This window comes from Pundamilia nyererei, unplaced genomic scaffold (assembly GCF_000239375.1).
Source record: "Pundamilia nyererei isolate P.nyererei 1_Seehausen unplaced genomic scaffold, PunNye1.0 scaffold00031, whole genome shotgun sequence".
Taxonomy (NCBI): Eukaryota; Metazoa; Chordata; class Actinopteri; order Cichliformes; family Cichlidae; genus Pundamilia; species Pundamilia nyererei.
Genome location: NW_005187432.1, coordinates 2,524,215 through 2,537,793, shown reverse-complemented (window position 1 = coordinate 2,537,793; position 13,579 = coordinate 2,524,215). Strand labels below are relative to the sequence as shown.

The following is a 13,579-nucleotide window of genomic DNA, read 5'->3' as shown; positions in this document are numbered from 1 at the left end:
GCAGTGCGTTGATAAGCTTGTTGGGAGCATTGTTATCTCCCAGCATGCCCAACCACTTGAAAGTGGTCTGGAGCGGTCTTTGCCTTATAAAGCCGTAGTCTGCGCGATGGCACCCTGAAAGTCACAGGCAGCAAAGAGGTTACTCTTTCAGCTTAACCTCCAATGGGATGCTGGGCAGGACTTCCAACAGTTTACATCAGAGTAAAGCTAAGACTCTTATTGGATAGAATATTTTATATTCGGTAGATATAAAATAAATTCTTCATATTTTTGTTAAGTGGGTTTCTGCGCTTGAGAGTTAAATGATTTTAGATGAGAAGGTTGACTCTAACTCAAATCTTGAATCTGTTTTAGGCTAACGATGCTACCTGGTTAGCATTATTTAGCACAAATATTCAAATTGGTAAGAAAGGCTCACCTATTCATGAAGTATCCCCTGGTTTTCCTCTGTCTCGCAGAAGCACTCCAGGAAATAGTCTAGAACATCTCTCCTATAAAACCACAGCGCAGGCTGCTGTTTTTAATCCTAGCTTTCTGTACCAATTAAACAAGAGCTCCTTTGCTAATTATTGAGCTTCAGAGGTGTACAGACAGGTTAGCTTCCCCTGCCCCCACATTCCAGCCTTTATGCTATATTAAGCTAAGCTCATTGACTTTTGATGGCAGCTTCATAATTATTGCAGGTAGATTAAGTTTCACATCTAACTCTGGCTGGGAAGGGGAAAAAAGAGCTTTTCCCTTTGAGAAACAGTGTTTAGTGCTTATTGGAAATGTTGGTTTTCATGAAATCAACACAGATAAATATTTTAGATTTAATTGCAACAGTTGAGAGGAAAAAGTGTGATTTATTGTAGACCAGGCTGGTTTGGATTACATAGTCGAAATCCTCCTTAAAGTGCTTTGTTTTTCACGAATTGGTATCCACAGCAAAGCCAAAAAAGGAAGCTTTTTTCTCTCCTTGTTGCCACGTGCTGCACACGTGCCGCCCCTCGCTTACTCAGACAGTTCCTAACCAAAAGTTACTTGATGGGCAAAACTGTGAATTCCAAAGGTTGTAAATACAGCCCTCATTTATGATGCCTCGAGATAAGATGTGCTTCCTACATGCAGAAAGCAAGTATCTTATTATTACTTCATTTTTATTTCTTCTTAATCTGCAACGTGTGCCTTTCAGCCAGAGCTGAAAAAAGTGTAGGAGGTGTAGTGGAATGAGGGTGTGCGCAAAGTGGGGTGGGGGGTTGATTTGGAAGCTTTTGCCCGGTGTGGGGTGTCAAAATCAGACTCTAATTTCCATTGTGTGCTTGCTGACCTGCAGCCCTTTGGGAGTGAAGGCATTCGCAGCTGAGTTGAGCTGGACAGTAGGGGATGGTAGTCGTGACTGGTTGGAGGTGAAGTTCAGCCCATTTGATTTGAGTTCATTCAGTTCAAAGTGTAATTTACAGACGAACTAACGCAGTCATAAACTCTCAAAAATGCATTCATAGTTTGAATAATGGAACTGTAAAAAACCCTATAAAAGCCACAGATTGCAATGATTAAAAATGCCTTTTTATCGGAATGGTTCAGGTAAGCATAGAAATATCATCTAGTGAAGTGTTTCTCTTACTGTGTTTGAAAACCCAGCAGACAAAATGGAAAGTGATCCTGTGTTTGGCAAACAAAAAACAAACCAAAAAAGGCACATTTTAGAGTAGCAGTTATTTTCCCCCGGACCTGGGATTTGCTGAAACTGCTGGAATTTTCTTTCTTCTTTTTGTAATTGGATCACACGGGTGATTTGCCAGGTTCTGTAAGGGACATGCTTCAACTTAATTGTACATTGATGAAGTGCCAGCTTGCTTGTTCTGACCACAGTACTGTAAATTGGATTGCTGTAATGAACTTCATGAGGTTCCTGATTATAGAGAATGAGCATATAGACATATTTATACTTAACAAGCTTTACAGTATGAATTTTAAGAAAAAAGTTTTTTTCCCCCAAAAAACTAGGGCTTGTAGTGTTACTTCTCACTTTTTTATGTTCTTGTGTTAAATGAAAGTGAAATGTAAGAAGATCAGCTGAATGCAACTTCTATTACATTTCAGTTTTGAGTCAATTGAAATAAAAGAGACAGTGGTAGAGTTGTTAACTATTGTTTTTTGTCTTATGTTATCTGCTTTTGTTCATACTTGTTTTGATTCTAAGAAAAGAAAAGATTTTAGAAGTAAACTGGGTTCAAGGTCAGGGTTCTCAGCAGACGACCTGCACGGGAACTTGGTGTCTGTACACAGCAGAAAAAAGTGAAGAGTTAAGCAGCCACATAAGCTAAGTCGAGTCCACAGATCACATGTTGGCTGTCTTGCGTGGTATTAATCATTTTGCTGACCAAGGGCTGCTCTAGAGACTTGGAAGAGTCACCGATGTGCACTCACTTATCTGTGAGTAATTATATGTGAAGAAAGTCACAGCACAGTTAAAGGCCAAGGCTTTATTGCCTCAGATTTAAATAACCATTGAGAAAGGGTGACACGTGCAGCCTGTTTTATTACATGTTGAGCTAACAATTATATATTAAAAAACCCCACAAGTGTTTAAATATTTTTCTGCAGGACAGTTCTGTTTACCTTCTGCCTTCTAATAGATATGGACTTAGAAATTTTTTTGGATTTTCAAAACAATTGAGACAGTAACACATTTTGAACATTGCTTTGGAACTTCAAAACTGGCTGTTAATTTAACATTAAATCAGACCAGTCATGGATTTGTGAAAACCCTGCCTACAATAGATACTCTTCCACTTTGAGGAGCTTGTTTTAGGCTACCAGCTGACAAAAACCAAAGGCATTCTGACAAAGCCAGGCTAAAAATATTAGCATATTTAAGACCTAGTCTATACAGTCCCCTGTTCATGTTGAACACTGAAGCAGATTTACTGCAGTAGCAGAAGACCGCTGAGTTCCACTTCTGTGAGTTAGGAATGGGAAACTGAGGCTACAGTTCATACCAGCTCACCAAAGATGGACAATAGAAGGTTGTCAATGTCTCTTGATTTCTTAGTCCTGATTTCTGACCCTAGGGTCAGAGTTTGGCATAAACAATATGCTGCTGCTGGTGTAGTGGTGTGGGGGATATTTTCTTGGCATTTTTTAGTGTTTAAAAAAACAAGATGTGTAAACGCAACATCCTACCTGAGTATTGTTGCTGACTTTGTCCATCCCGTTATTATCACAGTGTGCACATGATGGTTGCTTCGAGCAGGAAAACTCACCATGTCACAGAGCTCAGATCATCTCAAATTGCTTTTATGACAATCAGATCACCCTACTCAAATAGCCCCCACACTCGCAGATCTCAGTCTGATAGATATGTTTGGGATGTGGGGGAACAGGAGATTTGCATCATGGATGAGTAGCTGCCAAATCTACAGCAACTGTAGTACTATCATGTCAAATGGAGCAAAATCTCAGAGAAGTGTTTCCAGCAGCTTGTTGAATCTGCCATGAAGAGTTACGGCAGCTCTAAAGGCAAAAAAGGGATCCAACCCAGTATTAGTGTCTGCTTTAACAAGGATCAATTTTCTGATGGTGTATTTTGGTCTCTTTTTTTGCTGTGTGGTAGCCAAAAACCACCTCATGAGGTGTTTAGGGGATAATCCTCCAATGTCACTACCATCACAGACTGTAACAACTTCATTACAGAACTACCCAAAATATATTTAAGCTACTCCCTACCCTCAAATATGAAAGTGGGAGGAATGAGGATGATTGATTTGAAACAAGTTTCATATTTTATCTTCTATTGGCAACATTTTTTTAAGTAGTTTTTCATGACCAGCAATAAAGTACTGTCTGTTTGCCTTTGTTAAGCAGCTTAAATGTTCAACATTTAACCATTTTTATTTGTTATCTAATGACCAAGCTCCATTACATTTAATGCTTCAAGTATTCAATGTGCATTGATATTTCCTGTAGGGACAAGCTAATATGCAAGCTCTCATCCCTTATTTTACTGCATTAAAGTCATACCGCCGCGACCCGCTGGCTAGACAGGCCCTGATGAGCAATGTCTGAAACAATCAGTCTGGTCATACTGCGCCAGACTCCACCAGCTCTAAATGTAGATAACCATTGTTTAGCTGGACAGAAAAAAAGATATTGTAGCTAGTTGTTACAGCCTCTTGTACACTATGTTTTCTCAGAGAGCCTCATTGTGGTAATGTGCACAACAATTTGTTTTGGAAGCATAAGCTATAGTACTCATTACAAAAACAAGACAGGACGTGAAGGGGAGGGCGTGTAACAGACCATCACTGATCTCCACTGGTGGTAAGGGTATGTGACAAAAGCAAATCCTTTCACTTTTTTGTGGTTAATGGACATATCACTTTAACACTCAGGCTGGTAGCCCTTTAAGTTATTACATTTATTACATTTACATTTATTATATATTACAGGTATTACATCATCTCCTAACTACACAAGTAAGAGTTGTTTGAATAAAAAGACTGTATATAGTGTAGTTTAATTACTTTACTATATCCACTAAATATAAAACATTGTTTTATGGTTTTGTTTTATGACTTGTCCACCGAGAGACTGAATGAGGAAGCAGCTGTCTGCTTTCTGTATATAAGTGTCACTGTGTGTTGTTCTGCTATGTGGAAAGCACGCCCACTTTGTCACTGTCACTATTTATGTATGAATTCAGCAGAAAGTTCTCATTAGTGTTCACGACTGCATGTTTATATTTGTGTAGCATATTGTAAGTGTGGGCATCCAGCATGAAAGCAGTTCAATGAAAGAAAAGTCAAATGGGTGATCGAGTTGGGTCAAATTCCCACTGGGAGGCGGGAGGCAAAACCCACAAATCCCCAGAGGGAACAACCCAGACTCTAATTAAGAACTCGCTTTTATGTCTGTATTTGTGAATGCACACAAACCAATATGTATGCCTGGGAGAGCGCTGCAGATGTGCGTTTGCGTCGCTGCGTTCACATCCTCATAATTTCCTTTTTTTTTTTATTGTGCCTTAGATTGTTTTTCAGTTGGTAGTGGATGATATAGAGATTATCTAGCTTCAGCTCTGTGACAGAAGTAGTATTTGAATCCTTTATGCAAGTAAAATTTCTACTATACCACAGAGTAAATGTCCTACATTGTCCAGAAATATTCATGGAAAATGTACTTGAAATGTAAATAGTGGAAGTGCTTGTCGTGCAGTTCCTGTCAGTGTTATATTTCTGGAAAATGATACTGATGCAAAAACTTGTTCCTGTGGATGGTCAAAGTGAGCTTTTTTTAATGGTGGTGACTATTTTAACCTGAAGCGTGTTTTTTAAGCTTATTACTGCTTATATATGTTGAATATCTGTTGCGGGGTCCTTACCCTACAATATAAAGTGCCTTGAGGTGACTGTGGTTGTAAATTGGCTCAATATTAATAAAGTTGAATTGAAATACTAGTCTGCAAAGTAACTTTAGCCGCTACATAAATATCAGAAAGTAGAAAAGTGAAACACAGTTTAATGTACACTGTTGAACTGAGATTCAAGTCGCCGCTCTGTCTAGACACATTTATATTATACGCACGCACAAGATTCTGAAATGTTGATATAGAACATGGCATAGTGATAATGTTTATGCTTTTAATTCTTGGAGCGTGACCTATGTTGGATTTTTGTGGCCAATCCTGTTTCTGTAGCCTAAAAGCATTCTGATATAGATATTTTCAGTTTGTGTCTCCAGCTCTGTATCTAACAAGCAAGACATTACTTTACATCACCAAATGGCACATATCAGACAATATATACACGAATGCCAATATTGGTGGAATGTTTTTTTCCAGTGTTATAAAGATGATATTTTTGGCAATGATTTGTTATTTGTGTTGTAAACAACAATTGCCTCTATAACACATTAGGTAAATGAATGGAGCATATTGGTGAACAATATAGGCTTCAGAAATTGTTTTTAAAATTTCTTTATTTTAAACAATTTTTAAACAAATAAAAAGGTCCACTTATGAGATTTGGTTGCTGTGTGCTATGCTTGGCACAGTAGTTTGTTTTCTTTTGTTGTTGTTTTTTAACAAAATTGTTTAATGAATTCTTGACCATTCAGTTAAAAATGGTCCTACTCACATTGAAAACTCAATTTTAGATGAGACTTAATTTCGATTAATTTAAACAACTTTTGAAATCTATCCTGCCCAACTCTTTAATAGTCAGTTTATTTTAGAAATTTTGTATCTATTTTGAAATATTTTTCACAAACACATATAATAATTCAAGTGATTATAAAGGCAACAGATTAAACCATTTTGAAAATTACATGTTAGAGCAACGGGGTTGTACACGCTAACATGGCTTAACAGATGACATACATATGACAAGTAAATACTCAGGACCGCAGATGTATTTTTTATTAATATTTTAAATGTTTGTAGCATATGTTTGTTTTAAATTGATTTGTTTTATGGTAACAGGATTGCAAATAACAGACTGATCACTGTTAGGGCAAAGTGCTTGTAAAAAATAAATGGTAAATGGCCTGTATTTATATAGCGCTTTACTAGTCCCTAAGGACCCCAAAGCGCTTTACATATCCAGTCATCCACCCATTCACACACACATTCACACACTTGTGTTAGTGTTTTCATGGGGAAAGATGCTAGCAGTGGAAATAAAGCAAGGAAACTTGGAATTTGATTTGTGTTCTTTGGGGAATATGAGTAAGAGTGTTTTGCCTTGATTGGAGTGGCACACTCCTAGCCAGAAAGTACTGGAAAAATACGAAATATGTCAAAGAGGGCCTTTAGTGTCCCCATGGTGTTAGCACAAGTTGCATGTCTATCACCGTGTTGTCTCTTCCTTTAAATGAGTTCCGGTAACAGCGCTGCAAAATTATTCTTTAAAATATCTTGATGTAAAAAAAAAGTGTCAACTATTTTTAAGTGGATTTCTAAGTCATTTTAACATCCTATTTGGTTACAAAGAAGTTGAGAAAATGTTCTCAAAGAACTGTTTTGTATTTTAAGGCTTTTAAAAAAATTCTCTCAGGAAAAGTGCAGTTTACGCAACAAAGGTATGCTTTAGTCTTTTGCGCATGCATCATTTTCAAATTCATGGGTGGGACAGAAAATACCCTGCAGACTGTAGAACGGCCCACGGACACCTTTAAACTCAACAATCAGTTGAGCACATCATCCTTCCTTTGTTACATTCCTCCGCTGATTGACTTTAATTTAATCTCATGTCCGTACATAGAGAGGACTCTTAGTGTCGTTCGTCACTAAAACAACAAACCTCGTGCCATCAATTGCTGTGCGCGTGCGTGTATGTGTATTGGGAGGAGGGTGCTGCTAAAATAACTCCCCGGCTGTTCTGATATCCCACAATTCTACTCTCGGCTGCATAGTGGAGTTTGATAGGCTGGTGGAGAGGGGAACTGCAGCAGAGTAGCACCGCTGTCAGGAAACAGAAGCCCACTACGAATGCAACTCGCATAACCAGCTGAACGAGGACGCCGTGTCTGGTAATAAACCCATTTTCTTCGCTGCTTGTCGTTTGTACCATTACACCGAGGCTCACTTAGAGAAGATGCAAGTTTCGCGGCTTGAACGGCTCTTTGTGAGGTTTTGTCTCGTGCCACATTTTCGATCGCGTGCTCACTGCACCCGCAGCCGATGACAGATGATTAACATTAGAGTACAGTTTTACTGTATCTACTCAGGCGGAAAAAGTCTAGTGGACGTGGTTAACCGAGTCAGAAACGGGGGTCATATGGTTTTCTTTCTTTTTTTTAATCCCACTGTGGTTTCACATTGTAACCATTCGGCGCGTAACACTGAAGCAGAAAATGTTGCTTTTTGCCGACTGAGCTGCCTGCAGCGGTGGTTAATCTGAAGCTAAAAGTCGGGGTATGCACGGATATTTTAAAGAAGCGCACCGCTTGAGGTGAAGCTGGCTAACGTGCTCAAGTTTCGGGGCCAGAAAGTGGGTGAAATTGGTGAAACGAGACGATACAGATGCTTGTCCGACCTTTAATCCCTCCCGTTTTTACATCAGTGAAGGAGAGCGCTGAGTCACTGGCAGGCAGTGTTACAATTTGCAGACAATTAATGGATTAAAACTGTCAGATTGTCCGAGGTTAAGACGACACACTTCGGTGTTTTTGATCTGCAGTGCGGTAGGCGTGGTTAGGGGCAGGATGACACGGTCTGGATCCTCTTTTAGCATCCTTACATCCTTGCTGCCACAGCATGCAATGGCTGGAGACTGACTTGACAATTTAATTAAGATGCACAGTAAGCTGCTGTTGCAGTAGCATTGAGAGGCAAGAACATTGTGGGCCTTGTAGGCAGGGATTCATAGCTCGTTTACTGAGGCTGCACCTCTGTTTACAGCTGTAGTTTGCACAGTGACAATGGAGGAGGCAGTCTTTTCATTTTTCTACTTCTAAATGTTACTCATCAGTTATTTGTCCAACTGTGTTTGTGTGTGTATATATAATGTAAAAATGTCTAGACAGACAGGTGACTTGATTATAGCACTTTCATCATCAGGATTTTGTAACACAAAAATCACATGAATAGCTTTGTAATGATCTGATCATTACTAAAACATATTTTTAATAGTAAACCACATGACTATGGTTCTGCTAGCTCACTCAGACATCAGTGTATCTTTGTATTTTTTATTTTTATTTTTTTGTCTGTAACAGCTCATCAAGCTGGATTAGGTTGTAGAATTATGTTACCTTTAAGTTCTAGTAGACACAATGCCATGTGGTGACTGCTCTTAATGGGAATGCACTGGTATTCCATCAGTATTTTTCAAGTTAGTCATTCTTGGCCTATTACTGTCCAGTGAGCATAAAACTAATTTAAAAACATAATGAGCAAATGTGCCTTCAAATTTACACAGTAAACAACGTAAACGGGGAAATAAAAGGTTTATTTTAACTTTTTTTTTTTTTATTAGTGCCAGCAGGCATTATTAGTAATTAAGTCAGATTTACTGATTGTAAATCTCCTAAAATGCTTAATCCCTTCTGGTCCGTCTCGGCCACAGTATAAGAAGTTATTAGCTTCTCATCAATATACAGAGACTTAGTTCTAATCTTTTACATTAACAGGGGTTTTTCCCTTTGTCAACTAAGGCAGACAACTCAATCGAGAGCCACTAACTCCAACAAATCCTATCAGACAGATTGTGTTTGTGTTACCCTTTCACAGAAGTCATCCATGGCCTTAAGCAACTGCATGTCAACAATCCTGCGTTGATTGTGTCACACGGTGTGCATAGTCAGAATGCAATAACAGTACCGGTAAGCTAGCTGTGTTGCCCACCGAATCATCGGAGGCCTCACTGCTAAAGACAGTAATGTAAACGCAGAAAGCCGACAGGATTTATGGCCGCCTCAGCAAAAATGCTCCCTGCTTGGAGTCACCTTCATGTGACCAGTCTACCTTCCCCAAATTCTGCTCTTGAGGTCTCACGTGTCGGCTAGATTTGTGAGGGTTCAACCAAAGGGCTTTTTAAAATTTACATCTGAAACGGCTGCTAAATTATATAATCAAATGTGCAAATATTATTTGATCAGATGTCACAAGGCCGTTTTCATGGAAGTCTCAGCGAAACCTTACAGGGATCATTTGAATGACTTGCACTCTTAAGCTGTAAACTGGCAATGGAGCGTACACACAGAAGCCATAAACCATCTGCCTCAGATGCTTGCTGAGTCTAAGATTTTACAATTTCACGCATTTATTGTCTTGCAGGGACCTTTTACAGAGAGTTGTTTTTGGAATGTCTTTGCTGGCTCTTCAAATGAAACCCATGTTTTTAATTGTCAGAACTGTTGACATGCTCAAATTTTCCTACACCAGAGCAGGAGAACATTCAACCCAGTGTGGTATAAAACATCTGGGTCGTGTAAAATTCTTTACTCAAGTGCACGACTAAAATGCACAAAGCTATATGAAAATGTTGTAAGGAAGGTTTTCAACTCAACTTTTGATTAAGTGGAAATGGCAATAATGACCTCTATTTCATTGTTGTCACCTTGTGTGATGTCCAATCAGGTTTTTGTGTTTCAGTAAACTCGGAAGTTTCCTGGGATGATGCTGGACAGCATTTTTGGCAGAAGTCTTGAAGGTTTAGGAAGTTCTAAAGCTGTGATTAATCTTTTTTTTTTTGATTAATCTGGTAATTGAATTTGTTAAGACAGCACTTGGCTTTTTATATATGGCGGTAATCTTTAGATGTCTTTTTGTGTCACAAGTACAGCACAAACCCAAAACAACATTTTTTTTTAATTAATTAATTTTCTTTAGTAAAGTAAGAGGAGGTAGAGCTTTAAATTAAAATGTTTTAATTACTTAAGTTATTTATTTTGATAAATAACTATTTAAGTAATAAACTTAATTGATTTATCTACTAAATCTACTAAACCACAGACTTCTCCAAAAACATGTCAATAATTTTCTTAGTCAGGACAGTTGATGAGACTTTGGGGATCTGCAGGGGTGCCTAATTTGAATGTCCAGACCAGCTACGTGATATCTTGTTACAGCGGCTGGGTTTTGGTCTGCGACAGCTGTCGGCCCTGCGGCCATGCAAAATGGTCAGATCTTATTTGGCAGGCCTGCTCGGGATGGGCCTTGACGTGTCAAGCAACGCAGACTATTCCCCTCCATGTAACCTCCATAAGTCCCTGAGGGGTAATGATTGTGGGGGCAGGGGCAGCAGGGATGGGCCCAGCTGTGGTGTACTCTGGCTAATAGCACTCGGCACAGATGGCAGTCCCTCATCCTCCCATGTGTGTGCATGAGACTTAATGTGCACAGGCCCCTTTCCAGCAGTGTGCATTACAATCACACATGGCCCTTAAATGGAGGTCTGCATGCATGGGCAGTCCTACTACAGTATTTAGTGTCTGTGATCAATTATATAATAATGCAGCTACACACCGATAAAACCCTGGCTGCACTTTTAGGATGGATGTGAATATCCACTGCAGTGTACAACCCAACCATTGCAGCTCAGTGGGATTTTATTGGTCTGTCCAGTGACAGACAGCAGGTTTTATTAACTGTGGGCCTCTTTGGATTCACAGAAGGATGAAGCATGATAAAGCAGTATTAATGTTTCTTCAGAGGTGGGTGGTTTCTACTTGTCCTTCCTTGGAAGGCATAACACAGAGAGTATTAGCTTTTATCTTAAGGTGTGACTGAGGAGACTATATCTGCTTTCATCAGCTCACATTTGACCGTGAAGCTACTAATCCAAGAGGTAAATTTGATTATATCTTTGACACTAAGTGCTTTTTTTTTTTTCTTCTGTAAGTGCTGACTTCTACTTTTATTACTTCCAGAATTTACAGGGGGAACAAACAGATGTTTTAAAACTTCCCGTTTTTATAATACGCTTCTGTTTTAGAGACGGTTCCCAGTCAACAAAATGTTTTGCATGTAACTGATTCTAGATCAAGTACATACATTAGTGAAGTTGAGGTGAGAGGATGAGCAGTAATTTAGTTGCTTTGTCAGCACATTGAGTTGTCTATTTCTGTCCTCATATACCTGTTAAAAGGTAAATCTTGTAAGTTTACTAGAGCCTTCAAAAAGACTTGAACTTGATAAAATGGCATTGAACCCTTTCTTTTCCAAACACATTTTTGAAGTACTTTGGCTGAAACTTGTCTTCTATATTGGTACAATATTGGGCAGCTACTTGCAGAAATCCCAGGCAATACATGGCTTTCTTTCTGAATGCATAATTTATGTACCAGTCCATGGTGGAGGGCCACACACAGGACTACTGTGTAGGCTGTTGTGTTGCACTGTGAAGAGTGCCTGTCACCAGTGACTGAACTTATTCTTCCTCCATTTCTATGGTGCTAAGATGTTCCGTTCCACCACTCCTTCCATAGTTCCTTTTTCATAAAAGGATTAAGAAAGGCAAAGGTTAGCTACGCAGCCATCTTCTGTCAGCTGATTAGTGATCCGCGCCTCAACTCTGCCGCACATGACACAACAAAGTTGCAGCGAAAGAGGTTTTGACAGGATTTTTGCTTGAATTCAGCTCAGTGGTCTTTTACATTTTTCGTCTTCACTTGGAAAACATGGGTTGGAATTTGGACCTTGTGACTTTATTCGTTTATTCAAAGTGCTGCTGCTCAGGCTTTTAATCTTGATTAGGTCATCTTTATAGCCCTTTTTATGAGGTCTGAAGTTGAAAAGTGTTTGATCAGCACGTTGCATTCAGTGACCCTTAGAGCTTAGAATGCTCATGACTTTTTAGAAAGCATAGTTTCCACTGATTTGAGTCCATGAATTACTGTTGCTTTATATCAGCATCATTCTGATCCATTAAATGACCAACAACATGCTGGTTTGAAGTGTTTCTGCTACTTGGCAAAGTTTGAGTTTGCATTATTTTTGAACTGCTAGTTTGAAGCAATTCCATCAGGATTTAAGAGGAGTGCTCATTAGCAAAGATGAAACATTTTCTGGCATTCAAAAAGCAATTGCCTGTTTAAGTAAAGCATCGTTCTTCATTAGAATTAGCAGCTAATACCAAATGGCTTTGAATCAAGGGGCTGACAACACAACCTTGAGTCTATTCAGCTCAAAACTATTTTGAAGATAAAAAGTGCAAGATGAACAACGCATCCGAGGCATGAGGTCATGTAGTCCAGCTGTTGATAATCTAGACGCATGGAGCTGGACGTGTTTGCCAAATTTAAATCTTTAAGGTTTTCAGAGATTTTTTTTTTTCCAGTCTGGTAAAATGTCTTGAAAGGCTTGTAACAATCAGATGTAATCAGTCATACCAAGTAGATGTTATCTTGTTTTAATGTGCTCAATGTTTGAGTTGCAGATGTTGCCATTTCTTAATGACTGTTTGATTATTTTGGGGATTGTCCCTAAGAAGTGTTGGTTTTGTTGATCCAGACAGTGCTGACCATGCCCACAGCTAGAAGTAGATCTTCCTTGGAATCTTCCGTGCTTGCAGTAAACACAGCCCTATAAATAGAGCTCAGGGAAAAGCATACCAGCAGCAGAATGACAGGCATCCATACTACAAAACCCAGGCTCTGTGCAGCAGAGGCGCAGTATGCCGTTCCACACACAAACAGCCTCCAAACCCCACATCCCAGTGTCAAAGACTGTGGGTACAGTTAGCCTCCGGTGTGAGCTGTCCTTTCTGTCATTTTTGTTTGTCAAATCTAGCCATTAGATATATCCTCATTACCCAGCCTCAGGCCCTTGGGACCACATCCATCGCTGGTATGCTGCTATTCACAGAAGCAGAAGGTCATGCCATGAAAAACGCGTACTGGTGCAGCTCAGACACTTTGGATTCCTGAGTGTAAACACTACAGAGAAACTGGGGGCTTGTACTTTAATACAGAGTTAATCAGCTGTTTTGTGTTGTTAAAGTAACTGCAGATAAGAAAAAGGCAGATTACTTTCTGCTTTCTCCAGTGAATTGCTGCTTTTCATTTAGTTTTCCTCTGTGGAATTAATATATTTAAGTTTGATTTATTTATTTATTTTTTTATTTTTTTTTTTTTTGATATTTGCTTCGAAAAT

The 13,579-nt window shown here is 39.1% G+C and overlaps 1 protein-coding gene across 6 annotated transcripts in view; it reads left to right on the top strand.

Annotated features, from left to right (window-relative positions):
• Positions 1 to 7,376: 7,376 nt before the first annotated feature.
• LOC102211374 (band 4.1-like protein 3) overlaps positions 7,377 to 13,579 on the top strand; it is a 43,049-nt gene continuing 36,846 nt past the window's right edge. For all 6 annotated transcript variants that reach the window (XM_013909805.1, XM_013909804.1, XM_013909803.1 and 3 more), the window contains exon 1: positions 7,377 to 7,512. The gene's annotated coding sequence lies outside the window, so the exon portion shown is untranslated. The remainder of the gene's footprint in view (positions 7,513 to 13,579) is intronic.